This window comes from Lutra lutra, chromosome 1 (genome assembly GCF_902655055.1).
Source record: "Lutra lutra chromosome 1, mLutLut1.2, whole genome shotgun sequence".
NCBI lineage: Eukaryota > Metazoa > Chordata > Mammalia > Carnivora > Mustelidae > Lutra > Lutra lutra.
The window spans coordinates 19,991,180-20,006,823 of NC_062278.1; the positions used below are offsets into that span (position 1 = coordinate 19,991,180).

At 35.3% G+C, this 15,644-nt stretch overlaps 1 non-coding gene across 1 annotated transcript; it reads right to left on the bottom strand.

Annotated features, from left to right (window-relative positions):
• Positions 1-12,232: 12,232 nt before the first annotated feature.
• LOC125090223 (small nucleolar RNA U13) lies at positions 12,233-12,339 on the bottom strand. Its single transcript, XR_007124249.1, has one exon. It is a non-coding gene; the product is annotated as a small nucleolar RNA U13 (small nucleolar RNA).
• Between the last annotated feature and the right edge of the window lie 3,305 nt (positions 12,340-15,644).

Genomic DNA, 15,644 nt, shown 5'->3' on the forward strand with positions numbered 1-15,644 from the left:
ACATTTAAATACTTTAAAAATGTCGTAAGGGCATGGAGCAAATGTAGAAATATTTATTCAATAAAATAGAGCAAATTTTAGGATGCATTTAATAATAATGTGTATATTTATACTTTGAAAATTACAAAACTTTTTTTGAAGAAATTAAGAGACATAGGGGCATCAGGGCATAGTCAGTTAAGCATTTAACTCTTGGTTTCTGCTCAGATCTGATCTAAGGGTTGTGGGATTGAGCCCTTCATTAGGCTCTGCACTCAGTGCAGTCTTCTTGAGATTCTCTCTCTCTTTCCCTTTGCTACTCCCACTCTTGTTCTCTCTCCCTTTCTCTAAAATAAATAATTAAATATTTAAAAAAAAGAAATTAAAGAGACATAAATAGTCAAAAGAACCCATGTTCATTGAATGGATTTAATATTGCTAAATTGGTAAAGTTCTCTAATTTTATCCTCAAATTCAATTAAATTCCTATCATAATCACAGCTGCCTTTGTATATATCTTGATCTTGAAACTCATGAAAATGCTGAAAACGATCTTAAAAAAGAAGAAAAAGAGCCAGAAGACTCACATTTCACAATTTCCAAAACTTATGACAAAGCTACAATAATCAAGAAATAATGGGACTGGCGTATGAATAACACTGTAGATAATGCAATGTAATAGTAGCGATGTAATAAATATAATTGAGACTCCAGAAATCAATCCTCATATTCATGGTTTGCTTTATTTTCTTATCCATAATGAGAAAGAAACATCAACTTTCGTTAAATGTTTCTGCCACTATATACTTCAAATATTGTTATTACTCAGAGGGGAAAACATTCATCTCTAAGTACTAAGTGGGATCCTAGAACCACTTCAGTAAAGTAGAGGAGGGCTTCTCAGATTTCAATGTGGATATGAATTATGAGGATATCCTCTTAAAATGCATATTCTGAATCATTAGTTCTTGGGTAGAGTTTGAAATTCTATTAATGTAGGGTACAGACTTACTTGGAGTGACAAGGGACCACAGTATTTTAATTTAAAGCAGATATTAGTAAAACGAGAATTTCTATGGTAATAGGAAAAAACAGATGATCTACATGGTCAAGAAGTCTGGATATACCTCAAATACACATATTTTGCCAAAAAAAAAAAAAAAAAATCTCATCCTGGGAGAACCTAGGTAGCTCAGTTTGTTAAACGTCCTGATTCTTGGTTTCAGATCAGGTAATGATCTCAAGGGTCATGAGATTGAGCCCCATGATCAGGTTCTATCATGGGCATGGAACCTGTTTAAGATTATCTCTCACCCTCTCTCTCTCTGCCCTTCCCCTTCCCCAGCTCGTGCACACACACATGAGCATATATGCACCCACCCCCCACTAATAAAGTTTCATCCTGGTAGAATATTATATTATCACAATATATTCATAGTAGATATAGAATAGGGAATATCACAAATTGGAAAATACCAATAGTATTAATTGATAAGGAAAATCTGTGTTCGAAGATGGCCGACCAAACCAGCAGGGGAATCCCAGTCCCTGCTCAGCCCCTTCCAGGTTCTTCTCCCTGCCCCGCTTGTCACGCGTTCCAAAAGGGCCACGTGTACGGAAGTCGAAGTGTATAAATTACTCCCCTTGCTCATGCTCGGAACTCAGACCTTTGGAGATCACTCCCCTCCGAGCCCCGCAGAGTCAAACAAACTTTCTATCCTCCAAGATCTCTGATTACTGCTTGGTTCTTCCCTCAGGCAATCCAGTCCAGGTTCTGTAACATAAAAAACTATATTTCTTTAGTGCTCATAGAAGAATCTTATATGAATATCCTTCTTTAATGCTACATTTTGTGGTACCGTTAAAGAGAAAACACCACACAGAACAAAATGAGAAAACAAGAGTTAATTTATTCCTGATACTCTGCAGCAATAGGGGAGAGAGCACAAAGTGCATACCCAGCTCCACAGACACAAAAGGCAGGAGTGCTTTTAAATGCTGAGGTGATCTAGTGGCCATTAGGGGGGAGGTTGATCAATAGAATCTATCCATTAAGTTATTCCTGAGTTTGCAAATGTTTTTTTTCTGTTATTAGGCCATCTGTGTTTCCTAATTGGCTTTACCCAAAGGAAAAACAAACTTTTTCCTATCTTGATCACCAGAAGTAGTTTCACAGCTTGGAGCAAGACTTCAAGTTATGCTGGACTGGAGCCCCTGCTCTCCTATAGAGACTGAGAAATAGGGCTGACTAACAGGGAAACTGAATTGCAAAGGGAGGGCTCCTAGGCCAGGTTCTTGAGACACAGTCCTGGGTTGTCAAACTGGCAAGAGGCTTTTCAAAAGATTTACATCTCAAAGGGACAAAGAAAGAATTTAAAATTACAAATTTTGCAAAATAAATGCCCTTAGAAAAGGAAGGTCACTGGCTTTACCAGATACTTAAGGATTTTTCAAATTCAGTGCAAAAGTGAGGTAAAGCTATCTCTGATGCACACATGCAAATGTACACAGTGAATGTCATTCCAATGACAGGAAAGACACCTGTGTTAAAATGTGGCTTATAACTTCAAGCACAGTTTCTCCTAAACAAGTACTTCCTTTTCCCTCCCCAATTTTATTGAGAAATAATTGAAATATGTCACTCTCCAAGTTTAAGACATGCAGTCTGATGGTTTGACTTATACATATTGTGTAAACAAGTATCTCTCATACCACCAGGTAACAGTTTCTTATGTCATCCTCCTTCCATCCCTCAGTGTCACGCACTACCCTCTGCTTCAATCCCATCAGCCTGGTTTAGGCCCCTCACATTTCTGGGTTGCATGGATGTAATTGAAACACAGTTCCTTGCTGCCCAAAGTGTGGTCTCCTGAGGGCTTGTTAAAAATGCAAAATCTCAGGGGCACCTGTGTGGCTTCCTCAGTTAAGCGTCAAATGCTTGATTTTGGCTCAGGTCACAGTCTCAGGGTTGGGAGGCCCCACCTGAGTCTTCCTAAGTCAAATTGTAGATATCACCAGGATTCCCACAGGATTGGCACACATTTGGAACTTTGGAGAGTACTCTTATCGTTTGCTTCCACTATCCACCATTTCAGGTTCTCCAATTTATTGCATACAATGCTGATTTTACAGAGAGTAGCCCAAATGCACTATTTTTTGCCAAACAATGCCTCACAATGATTTAATTAAGAATTGTAGTTTTGGATAGTCAGGTGCAAGCCTCCTTCTTACTTTTCCCTCCCTCTCTTTTCTAAACCAATGCAGCAAGTGTCTTTACTAACCCCTCTCCCACTTAGGAAATAAGCCGTCACTTCTCCTTTCTCCCCATACTTCCAAGTCTTTTGCTCTACGTACTCACACAGGCACAGATACCTATGCAAGGTTTTCCCTTCTAAAATGTCATTTTAAAAATCTTATACTTGCGAAAAGGAATGATTAAGTCTAATAAAGTACGGTGTAAACCTTGGTATAAACTAATCAGTCTATGACATAAAACCAAGATGAACTTAACACACAGCTCTTAGAAAATCAGCCTCAGATGCTCTTCAAGAATATCAGAGAGTTACAGGGAAAAAAGGATATCCTGAAATAAGCAAAACTCATTCTATAAATGTCAACATAATGGTAGGAAAAGATGCAAAATTAGGAATGGTATAATTAAATTCAGGTATTTAAAAAAATAATAAAACTCGGGTATATTGTTACTGTATTTTTTTATACTTTCATGACATTAGCTTAAACAGTTTTACTTAGCTTTGAATTATTTCATTATTTTCACAACCTCATGTAGTGGTTTGGAAAGTGGATTGAAATTTGGAAAATTTGGGATAGAGTCCCAGGCCATCTTGTCTTTTAAATGTGATCTTGACTAGTAGTTTAACCCCACTGCCTATGCCATGCTGTTATTCATATGGAAATAGTGTGCTAACTATCTTACACTTTAATTGTGGATATTAAATGTAATACTGCTTATGAAGCAATGAGCATACTGTCTGCTCTAAATAAATGTTATTCTGTAATTATCATTATCATAATGGATTCAAACTTATTTAACCGGCATTATTGTCATATGGTATCTGATTCAGCAGATCATATGCTTACCTATATAAAGTTTATTCTGTATATACATACTCATTGTTTCTGTTTTATTGACCGTCCAGCAAATGTTCAGAAAACTGATGAGATTTCAGTGATCCAAAGGAAAAAAAGAAAGAAAGAAAGAAAGAAAGAAAGAAAGAAAGAAAGAAAGAAAGAGAAAGAAAGAAATAAAGAGGGGCACCTGGGTGGCTCAGTGGGCTAAAGCCTCTGCCTTCAGCTCAGGTCATGGTCCCAGGGTCCTGGGATCGAGCCCCGCATCAGGCTCTCTCTTTGGCGGGGAGCCTGCTTCCCCCTCTCTCTCTACCTGCCTCTCTGCCTACTTGTGATCTCTGTCTGTCAAATAAATAAATAAATCTTAAAAAAAAAAAAGAAAGAAAGAAAGAAAGAAAGATAGAAAGAAAGAAAGAAAGAAAGAAAGAAAGAAAGAAGGGTTAAGAGGGTGTGGGTTCATTAAAGGTATAGCTTTTCTATATTTCTTGCTGTAAACTTCTACATCTAGGTTTTGGCATGATTATGCTATTTTCCTTTGTTGGAGAATACTCTTTGTACCCTCCTACGGATGAATAGTCCACAGATTTTTCATTCTAGAATTCTACTTTTCCCAAACAACTTTCATAGACTGAGTCAACATATCCTCTTCTTCTCTGAAGTTCTATTAATTTTATCACTTAAACATTATTGTACACCCATTTTCCCATCACTAAAAATGTTACCATTTTTATTGTAAGCTACTGAACAGAAAACAAATTATAAAATACATTTTTTTTTCTTCCTTGACTCTCAGCCAACTTTGGTTTTATTTGGACCAAAATAAATACACAAAATGTATTAACAGCAGATTGAAATTTGATAGATTGGAAAGTGATGGCCTAAATGTGTAATTCGAACTTAGCTTATTTGAATCAGTAAACAACTGGTCAGAATTAAATATTTTTACTTTGAGTTGAGTTGGAACATTTTACTACTCACATTGAACTCTATTTATGGAAGAGATCATCAGACATGCTTTTTGAACTTTGAAAGACTGGAGATAAATATTCCAAATGGAGCCTCATTTCTCCATTAAAGAGAATACATTAAAAGTGAAATTTAAGTTATCAAAACATCAATTCACCTTTTATGTACATTTTTAAATTTTTTCTGTTATTGAAATTACTTTTCTTGTTTGAGACTTAAGGCATCTGCTATGCCTCTGGATTGTAATCTATTGATTACAATATAAAGATCTTATTGGTGTATCTCTATAATTATTCAAGAGGTAAGTAAGGAAATAAGTAATAAGATATGATGAATCGACAGCTATTCCTCTTAATTTTAGTTGCAGAAGCTCTGGACAGACTGTTTGACCTTAACCAAGCAGTTTACCTTCAATGCTCACAACCAATGTATGTACATGATCACTTGGCTGTCAATACTCATAGCCATCTGTTATAATGGCAACAGTCCTACTTTCAAAATACTGTGATAATTTAGACTGCAGATGCCAACTAAGTAGATTGGCAGCCGGAAATTCCGAGAGTGCTTTCTCTTCTTCCACAGAGAGTGATGCCACATTAACACCAACATAGCTTCTTACCCCCAAAACACCTGTTCATTCATTGTAGGCCAAAAACACTCATGGAGGGGGCGGCTGTGAGTACATGAGAAATTATTGAGTAAGGATCTGTTGTTAGAGAATAATACTCTGTTATATTCAGATCTAAATTTTAAAATGACTTTATATATTTGAGAGTGTAAAACCCCTGTGCGCATGAAAAGTCACAACATTAATCCAAGGATTTGAAAGCAATATTGTCAATGTAAAGTGGGCTTGGGTTAATGTGGATTTTTAAGCATAAATAAAATCAATAATTTGTTTCCAGGACTTAGGCTGGAGGAAGATCCTATGCTAAATATATCTCTGCTTCAGAATTCCAAAACAAGGAGCAGGACAGGGTTTGGATTGACATTAAAACTAGATTATCATTCAAAGATTCTAATATTAGCTGGCTTTGTAATGCATGACATGTGCTTAAAATTACCCTAATATTTTCTTTTGTTTCCTTCTTTCTGTCCATATGCAGTATGCCGGGGAAAAATTGTTAATGTCCTAGAACGTTTTTCCTCCCAATATGGTGATACCTTGAATCTGAAATGTTAACATCCCCAGTTTCAGAATAAAAGGAGAGCCAGTAATTGTCCTCCATAAGTATTCCACCCTTTCTCAATTCTATTCAAATTGCAATCTTCCAAAGAGGTCAACTTTTGGCTGGAGTCTCAAGGCTTTTATGCAATGGTAGCCTCTGTATTCAAAACAGAGTCTTCTATGGTGTGTCTGGTCTATTAGAATGAATGTACTGGCATGTTTGGGAAAATGATGGATTTCAGCAACAATGGTAGAAATCTAGGTGGTGCAGTTTCATCAGTAGCTTGACCCCAGTTGGTCATATCAGAGATGACAATGGTAGAAATTTAGCTCGTGGAGTTTCATCAGTAGCTTGAATCCAGTTGGTCATATCAGAGAACAGGGTTTGCTGTGGCATCTACATGAGTGACCCAGAGGTTTGATAAGAAGCTGGAATTCTTTTTCAACTCTTCACTGCCCCAAAGAAGTATCCTTAAATTTCTCAGCCTATAGTTTTCTAAGTGTCAGACCAAATAGACCATCAGTAAAAATAGAACAAAATTTACCAAAAGAATTATTGACCATGGTAAGAGAAGGGCCCTGACTTCTGTCCACTAAGTAGAATAATCAGGCCCCATTTATGCTCTAGTTTGAAGCTGCAGAGTGGAGAATAAAGTCTCTATCAAAGATGGGAAAAATGTTAATTTTTCACAATTTAAAGCTGACATGCTGTTGGACCCAAGCTTTCCATATTCTTGGACATACCAATTCACTTTCACAATTGAAGCATGTTGGACCTTTCCCATGTATGGTGTTATTCACCAAAGTCTGAGTTGACACACCCAAAATAAAAATATCAACAACTTGTCGCAGAATCTCCACTGTTCTGAAAAAAAAAAAAAAAAATGTGTTGCTAACTGATTTATCTTAAAATAAACAGTAAAGGAAGTTCTTCAGGCTCATACAATCCAAACCACAATCCAAAACAATGAGTAATTGTAACAGTAATTATGTAACTATAAAAAGACAGTTAAAATGTTATTATCTTCCTTTTTTTCTTTTAGTTGATTAAACTGATTTTTAACTGATTTTTATACAAACATTTTACCCGATAAACATATGAAGAGATGTTCAACACCATTAGACATCAGGGATACAAATTAAAACCACAGTGAGATACCACATTACATCCACTAGGATAGCTATCAAAAAAAAAAAAAAAAATCAAACAGATAATAACAAATATTGGCAAGGATATGGAGAAATTGGAACCTTCAAATACTTCTGGTGTGAATGTTAAATTGTTCAGTGACTTTGGAAAACCATCTGGCATTCTTCAAAATATTCAACATAAAATTACCACAAGATTCATCAAATTCACTAATAGGTATATAGTAGTCTTCAGAGAACTGAAAATATCTGTCCATAAAAAAGTTTATGTGAATGTTCACTGAAGCAGTGTTCATAATATATAATTCATCAGTTGATGAATAGATACATATGATATGGTATACTCATTCAATATTGTTTGGCAATAAAATAAATAATGTTCTGATTCATACTACAATTTAGATAAACCTTGAAAACATCATATTAAATGAAAGAAACCAGTCATGAAGCCTGCATGTTTTATTTTTCTATTTATAGGAAATGTCCAGAAAGGAAACTCTGTAGTTACAGAATGAAGATTAATGGTTGCCTAAAGCTAGGGCTGGGAGTTGGGTGAAAAGAGGAGTGATACCTAAGGATTTCTCTTGGGGTGATTAAATGTTCTAAAATTGATTGTGATAATGATTGCACAACTCCATGGACATACTAAAAAATTCACTTGTATATTTTAATTGGTGGATTTTATAGTAAGTAAATTATATCTTAATAGAGGTATTTAACAACTTATCTAGCTTTGAGATATAAATTCCTCTGGCTAACACAGAATAATTCACCCAAAGCTCAATACCTTAATAAAATACCAGACCTGTTTCTGAAGGATAATCAACAAAAGGCAAAGGTGAGTTGAGAAGAGGAGCTTAAAGTTTGTGAATTATACATGTTAAGGGACAAAAAAACAAGCTCTTTCAGGATAAATAAGAGTAAATTGATTTTAATCTGGAACTAATGTCAGAGATCACTAGCTTTGTTCTGTAGCTAGGGATGTTTGTTTATTTTTTATTTTTTAAATTTTATTTACTTTTATTTACTTTTTTTTGACAGAGAGAGACTGAGTGCTAACAGGGGGAGGGGCAAAGGCAGAGGGAGAGAGCAAATCTCAAGCTGACTCCAGGCTAAATGTAGACCCTAATGACAGGCTGGATCTCAGAACCCTCAGATCATGACCTGAGCTGAAATCAAGAGTCAGATGCTGAACCAACTGAGCCACTGAGGCTCCCCTATACATGCTTTGGTTTTAAATCTTCAAAATTAAAAGTAAGTGTATGGGACATCTAGGTGACTCATTCAGTTAACCATTGGCCTTTGTCTCAGGTCATCCCAGGGTCCTGCGATGGAGCCCTGCACTGGGGCCCTTGCTCTACAGGAGTTTTCTTTCCCATCTCCTTCTTCCCCTCCCCTCTGCTCATGTTTTCACACTCTTGCTCTCTCTATCTAGCATGCTTGCTCTCAAATAAATAAAGTCTTTTAAAAATATTATTAAAAAAGTAAAGGTACAATCTTGTATTTAGTTCTCTGATAATTTTGTGCTAGTTCTGAGTTTACATTGAAACTTTTATGTTAATTATGCTTTCATATTGCAAGCCAGTCCAAATAATTTCAGAATTTTTGAATGTGATGACTCAAGTTTTGAATATATTTTTAAAATGCAGCAATTGGGGAGCCTGAGTGGCTCAGTGGGTTAAAGCCTCTGCCTTTGGCTCAGGTCATGATCTCAGGGTCCTGGGATAGAGCCCGATGTGGGGCTCGATTGCACCTTGCCTGCTTCTTCCTCTCTCTCTGCCAGCCTCTCTGCCTACTTGTGATCTCTATCAAATAAATAAACAAAACCTTTAAAAAAATGCAGCAATTTTGCACAGCTTACTTTTATGTATATTATATTATTTAAATATGTGTTTAAAGTATACACAGAACATACCTTGAACTTTAAAAAATGATATTTTCTATAGTGTCGTATATAGTGTATCAAAAAACCCTTTATTTTTCAAGTAGTATTAAATCAAATTCACTAACTAAAGAATATGCTGGTTCACATACTAGTACATATAGAGGTTTGCTTCAAGTAAGTCTTTAGCTAGTAGCTAAGCAATGCTACCTAAGACCAGTTTCTGATCATTCCTCTAACAATTGACTTTATCTTCACACTGACTTCCCTTTTGGTAGGAAATTCACTACTAACAGATTCTAGGTTATATAAGTATCACAGTGTTGAAGGATTTCAGGGTTCTTGTCTCACAGAGTCAAAGAGTAAATATTGCAGACAAAAGGATGAAGTGAGGTGAAAGTTTATTAAATGCAGGCGAGAACAGAAAGGAAAGAAAGGTGCTCTCTAGAGTGAGAAGAGTCCCAAATGGGTTGCCACAGAGGGCTTTTATGGTCTGTTTTTTATAGAAAATTGACCAGAGACTTGATAAATATCTTGTTTATAAGACTTAAGACAAACAAGGTGGATTTGTTATGTTCCCTTCTCTCAGGTTAATATCTTGTCTATAACATTTCTCCACATCTGGCATTTCTGTGAGCCTGGTTATGTAGTCACCTATGTGACCCTACCTATTTCTCCCTATTTAGCCTTTCTTGCCCTTATTCAACACCATTGCTGACAAAACCTTAAAGAAGCACTCTGATTCAATTAGCTTAAACCATGTTATGAGTAAATGTACAATCCACATGACCAATATATATATAGAATATATATATTTTTACATATATAGAATATATATATTTTTATATATATATATATATATATATATATATATATAGAATATATAGTGATTAAACTTAGCAAACTTACAATCCACATGACCAAGAGGATAGAATATATAGTGATTAAACTTAGCAAACTACACACTTCAAAGTGCTGTATTTTGATGGTGAGATGGTTTTCAGTATTCCACACTCATATGTACCCCTAAAAGAAGCTAGTAACTCAGTGGAAAGTAGAAGAGAAAGACAGTGTTGGAAAGGCAAACCCAAAGATCCAATAAATAACTTAATTTTGTAATGAAATTATTAAATGCAGAGCTGTTCCTAAATTTCATTTATTATGAGAAATGTCAAGGTTAGTTTGTTTATTAGATAGGTCTTCATTGTCTCAAGGAAAATTTTTACAAAATTTGGCAATAAAAACTTCCAGTGTTTTTAATCTATTATTTCAATATCTTCAAAGACTTCACGTTGAGGTCTAAAATAAGACAAATTTTTCTACTTTTCAAAGGTCTTCTAGCTGTTCTAAGAATTAAACTGACAGGAGTTAGATTAACAGAAGAAAAAAAATCAAAGGTTAATTCCACGCACACAGAGTCCAAATAATACAACTGAAACCTGAAGAGATGACCAAGGCATTCAGTTTTTCTACATTTTAGACACAGAAACAAAATCTGTGAAGAACTTACAGGACAAAAAAAAACATGTTTGGGAGCTTCAAATAGTAAGAAATTCTAAACTTTGGGTTGCAGTAGTAAATTAGTAAAAGTAACATGGTTTGTTTATATGGTCTTCTTGGCTCTGGATTCCTTATCTCTGGTGATAATGATATTTCCTTACTTTCCTGTATAGGAAAGATTTCTTTTCACGGGGAATTTATTCCTGCTTTTTGGAGACAAAGGAGGGTCAGAGCATCTTTTTTGCACTGACTGTTTCTCAACTTCAATTCAAAATGATCAAAATGCCATTCTGGAACATTTTGGGGCAACCTGCCCTTGACTTCTATAGCAAAAATAGCAATGGGACATACTCACTTAAAAACATCTGTGACCTCAGGGATTTGTTGCAGTGTTACTAAATAAATTCTTTTATTTGTGAATATTTCATAGTATTCTTACTTATATTTACTTACTTATGGAGACCAAATCAATATAAATAAATATAATAATGGTAAGTTTGACATGAATACAGACATGGGAGAAAGGTTATCAAATGATTCAGAATCCAAAATAAAGTGAGTGCACTGATAAATTAAGAGGCACTGATAAAGCAGTCTCCTTCAGCTATTATGCTGTTTTCATGTTGGTCACATATATTTTGAAATATTAAATAATTTTAACTATATGTAAATATTTATAAATACATATTTATATATAAAATTAAAGATGTAACTATATATGTATAAATCAAGGCAATGGATTCTGAATGGTTGAAGGCGTGGAACAGAGGAAATTACTTTCTAAAACATTTGAAGATTTGTTTTGTGGATGAAAGTAATGCTTCCCAGTACCACCTTGGAAAAATCTGGAACTGATTAACAAATAGAAAAAAAGGGGCACCTGGATGGCTCAACTGGTTGGGTGGCTGCCTTGGCTCAGGTCATGATCCTGGGGTCCTGAGATGCTGCTCAGCAGGGATTCTGCTTCTTCATTTCCCTCTGCTCCTCCCACTTCTTGTTTGTGCTCCCGTGCTCTCTCTCTCTCTTTTAAATAAATTAATTAAATCTTTTTTACAAAATCAAATAGAAAAGAAAGAATGGGGCAATGATGCTATTATCAGAATAACTCATAACAATGTGGTCCCTACACCGAGGCATCTGAATCAATTTAGGGACTTCTTAGAAATGTAAATTCTGAAGTCCTGCCTACAGAAAAAGAAACTCTCAAGTTGAGTCCCCATCATCTTTAAACAAGCTGTTCTCATGATTCTGATGCACAGTAAGGTGAGAAATTCCAAATTCTCAAGGCTTTTATTTTTTAGCAAAGAATATTTGAAATTTATTTTTACATTATCTTGGGCATTGGTGGAGTCAAGGGGCGTTTTTAACTATTTATAATTTTTATAAATTAAACAGCATATGATCATAAGTCAGGAATAAACAGTGGAATTGTGGGTAGACCTTTTCTTACATTTGATTTCTGTAGAGTTCTGTGTACTTTTGATTTTTTTCTTTTTCAACATCTGATAGATAATGTGCCAACATGGTCGTAGCAAGCTTTGAGGAATGCACGTGTCATGCAACAGCATGGACATCCAATCTTCATGCTTATGAACTACAAAAGAGTCTGTATTTTTTGTTTTTAAAATACCTTCACGATTTGAAACTATTTATATTTAATAGGCATATAACTGTGTCATGAGCTGTGCTGAACCCTATGCACAGTGGCATCTCTGAAGCATGTTATAACATTATATTAAATTAAATATTCATATCATTATCTTCTAGCTGGGGAGTCTAATGCTCAGAGCAGTACTGATCTCATATATAGGTGAGCAGGGATGCTACTTTGTCTCATGCTACACCAGGATTCATGAAATCCCACACTTATGGGGGCTTTCTTCAAAAAAGTCCCTCTCTGGCGCAGGTCTGTACCAGTGGTATCATCTGAGTAGGGAGTCCTGAGCCCAGCTTGGTTCTCATTTCAGACCCAGTCTCTACTTCTTTCCTTAGGGCACTCTCTTGAACACCTTTTCCTAACTCATCAGATATTGAAAGAGGCTTGGACATTCACATGTATAGTGATGTCCCAGAGCCTAGTGATGCTCATCTCCGATTCCAGGGGAGCAGTCTGGCAAGTTAATCACTCCCCCTGACCACTATGCTATTTCTTTCATTGAATAGTGCACAACTAGTGTCATAAAGTGGCAGGCATGCTAATTTAGAGACCCTCAGATGATCTATATGGATAGGATCTTTGCAAAAAATATTTACCTATGCTCCATCATTCTAAGGACACCCTGAGCACAAATAGTGCACGTGACTGCTTACAGTCACATGGCTGGGAAGAAGTACAGCCAGGACTCCAAACATAGTCGAATTCCTTTCTCTTAAATACTATTTTGTATCCATTTATAAATGATTGTTTCTTCGAACATGGAAGTTTAGAAGACATTAAACCTTAATAATTACATAAATGAATGAGGCAAAACAGAATTTAATGAAATAATTTAGTTGCTAAATATATACTTTTATCTAAATTGAAAATCAATGGTGCATTACTTGAATATATTTAGTTTAGATTTGTATATTAAAAGACATATAATAGTAACAATAATCTACAAACAGGAATAGCAAGTATGTAAGTGTGCTTATTAGTCACTAAGTGAAGTTAAAGTGGCTTTATATAATCTATCTCATTGATTCTTTCTAGTTATATTCTCATTATTCAGACAAGAGAACTGAGACTTAGAGAAGTTAAGCAACTTACCCACATTCACACAACCACTGAGTGACATGGTCGACATTCAGATTCTTGTTTTTCTCTGGAGTCCCATCCTTGTGTTGAGACCTTACTGGTTTATTGGCTGGGAGATAGAACGATTGCCTGAATAAATGAATTTGCTCAACCTGTGAATCTATAATTTCATGTAATTTTACTAACTCTTGATTATATGTTAGAGTTATTCTCATTTTTAATTTGCTTAAAGATAACAAATTTTTAAAATATGTTATTTGTTTGTCAGAGAGAGAGAGAGTGTGTACAAGCAGGGGAAGTGGCAGAGGGAGAAGAAGCAGGCTGCCGCTTAGCAGAGAGACTGATGCAGGGCTTGATCCCAGGATCTTGAGATCATGACTAAAGCCCAAGGCAAGTACTTAGCCTACTGAGCCAGCCAGGCACCCAGTTATTCTCATTTTTTAAAGGTAATTCAGAATTAAATGTGCTTAAAGCTTTACAAAAAAAATAAATTCAAGAAGGTTCTAGTTGACTTCGCATTACTTACTTAAGAATATTTAACATTAAATGAAAACATACACATCATTAGAATGAATAGATGACTTAATATCACAATTCATTATTTTCTAAAACTATATTTCAAAGTAGCTGTGTATTTCTGTGCATAACTAGCATTAATCCCACCTCCAAAAAAAAAAAAAAAAAACTCCTTGACAAATTTTATTTTAAGTATTATCTAGACAATATCATCTTATTGGAAACTACTGGCAAATGCTTATCCAAACAACCTTCAGCATAAAAGAGAGTGTTCGAAAATATGATGTCAATTTATTACAGTCTTCAGCATTTACTCAAAGTGATATACTGAGGAAGGAAGTAAAAAGAAATAAGATAATCTATCACTTCATTACAAAAAAGACCTATGATCTTAATGTCCCTTTGTACTGTTATATTCTGCCAGGATTCAATGAGAGGATGTTACTGAAAATAAAATTTAGGAGGCATTAAGCCACAAATATGCCCATACTGAAGGCAGTTCCTGAATTCTAAGAGAACATAGTGTAATACTAGTTTTGTTTTTCACTGGATAACTTTTATTGAAACTTTTATGTTTCCTAATATCTGGTCATACAGTCACTGAACTGTATTCATTTAGTAAGCTGAAAAACAATTTTGCTGCTGTTCATTCAATTCATAAGTAGAGCTGTTTCCATTCCTAATTTTTATTTTCTTTTTTATTTTAAGTTCAATTAGCTAACATAACGTCATTAGTTTCAGATGTACTATTCAATAATTTATCAGTTGCATATAACACCCACTGCTCATCATATCATGTGCCTTCCTAATGCCTATCACCCAGTTACCCCATCCACTCACCCACCTCAGGCAATCATTCCTAATTTTAAAGGTGCTGAAACAATAATTACATTTCAACCTTCCCTTTGTGTTAGGAGGGCAAATGGTGGGAAAAAGAGTAGGTGTAAAATGGTGAGAAGCAAAATTCTCACCATTACTACTCTGCAATGTATTCCTATAACACTTATTAAAGTGAAATTCAGGGGCACCTGATTGGCTCAGGCCATTAAGCATCCAACTCTTGATTTAGGCTCAGGTCATGATCTCAGGGTCCCGGGGTAGCTCTTCATGTCAGATTCCCTCTGCAGTGGGGAGTTTGTTTCAGGATTCTCTCTCTCTATGCCTTTCCACACCCCTAATCTCTCTAAATAAATAAATAAGTCTTAAGAAAATTTAAAAAAATAAAATGAGATTGAAATATGTACATGACTGTTTTAAATCTTGGGACTATGAGTCAGTCTGTTTTTATTATACTAAAGTCACGGTGGTCACTGAAGACCACAGGCAGTAGTAGTAAATGTACACCAACGTCCTAACAGTGTCTACCATATTTCCTGAAGTCTCAGTTGAACTATTAGTATTATTATTAATTAGTGGCTTTCCTTCAGCATAAAACAAATTCAGCAATCCCTTCTATCAGAAGCCACCCATCTGAGACCTTATGCTGATTCAACTATCAGCATGTTATAGGGATCTATTACTTGCGATAGCCTTTGTTGAATACAACTATTGGCAAATAGTTCTTCAGTGTTTGGATTGTAAAATGGTAAACAATTATGGCTGGGTTTACATCATTTGGAAACCAAACAGGGATATTAAGTACAGATTGTGGTTCATGA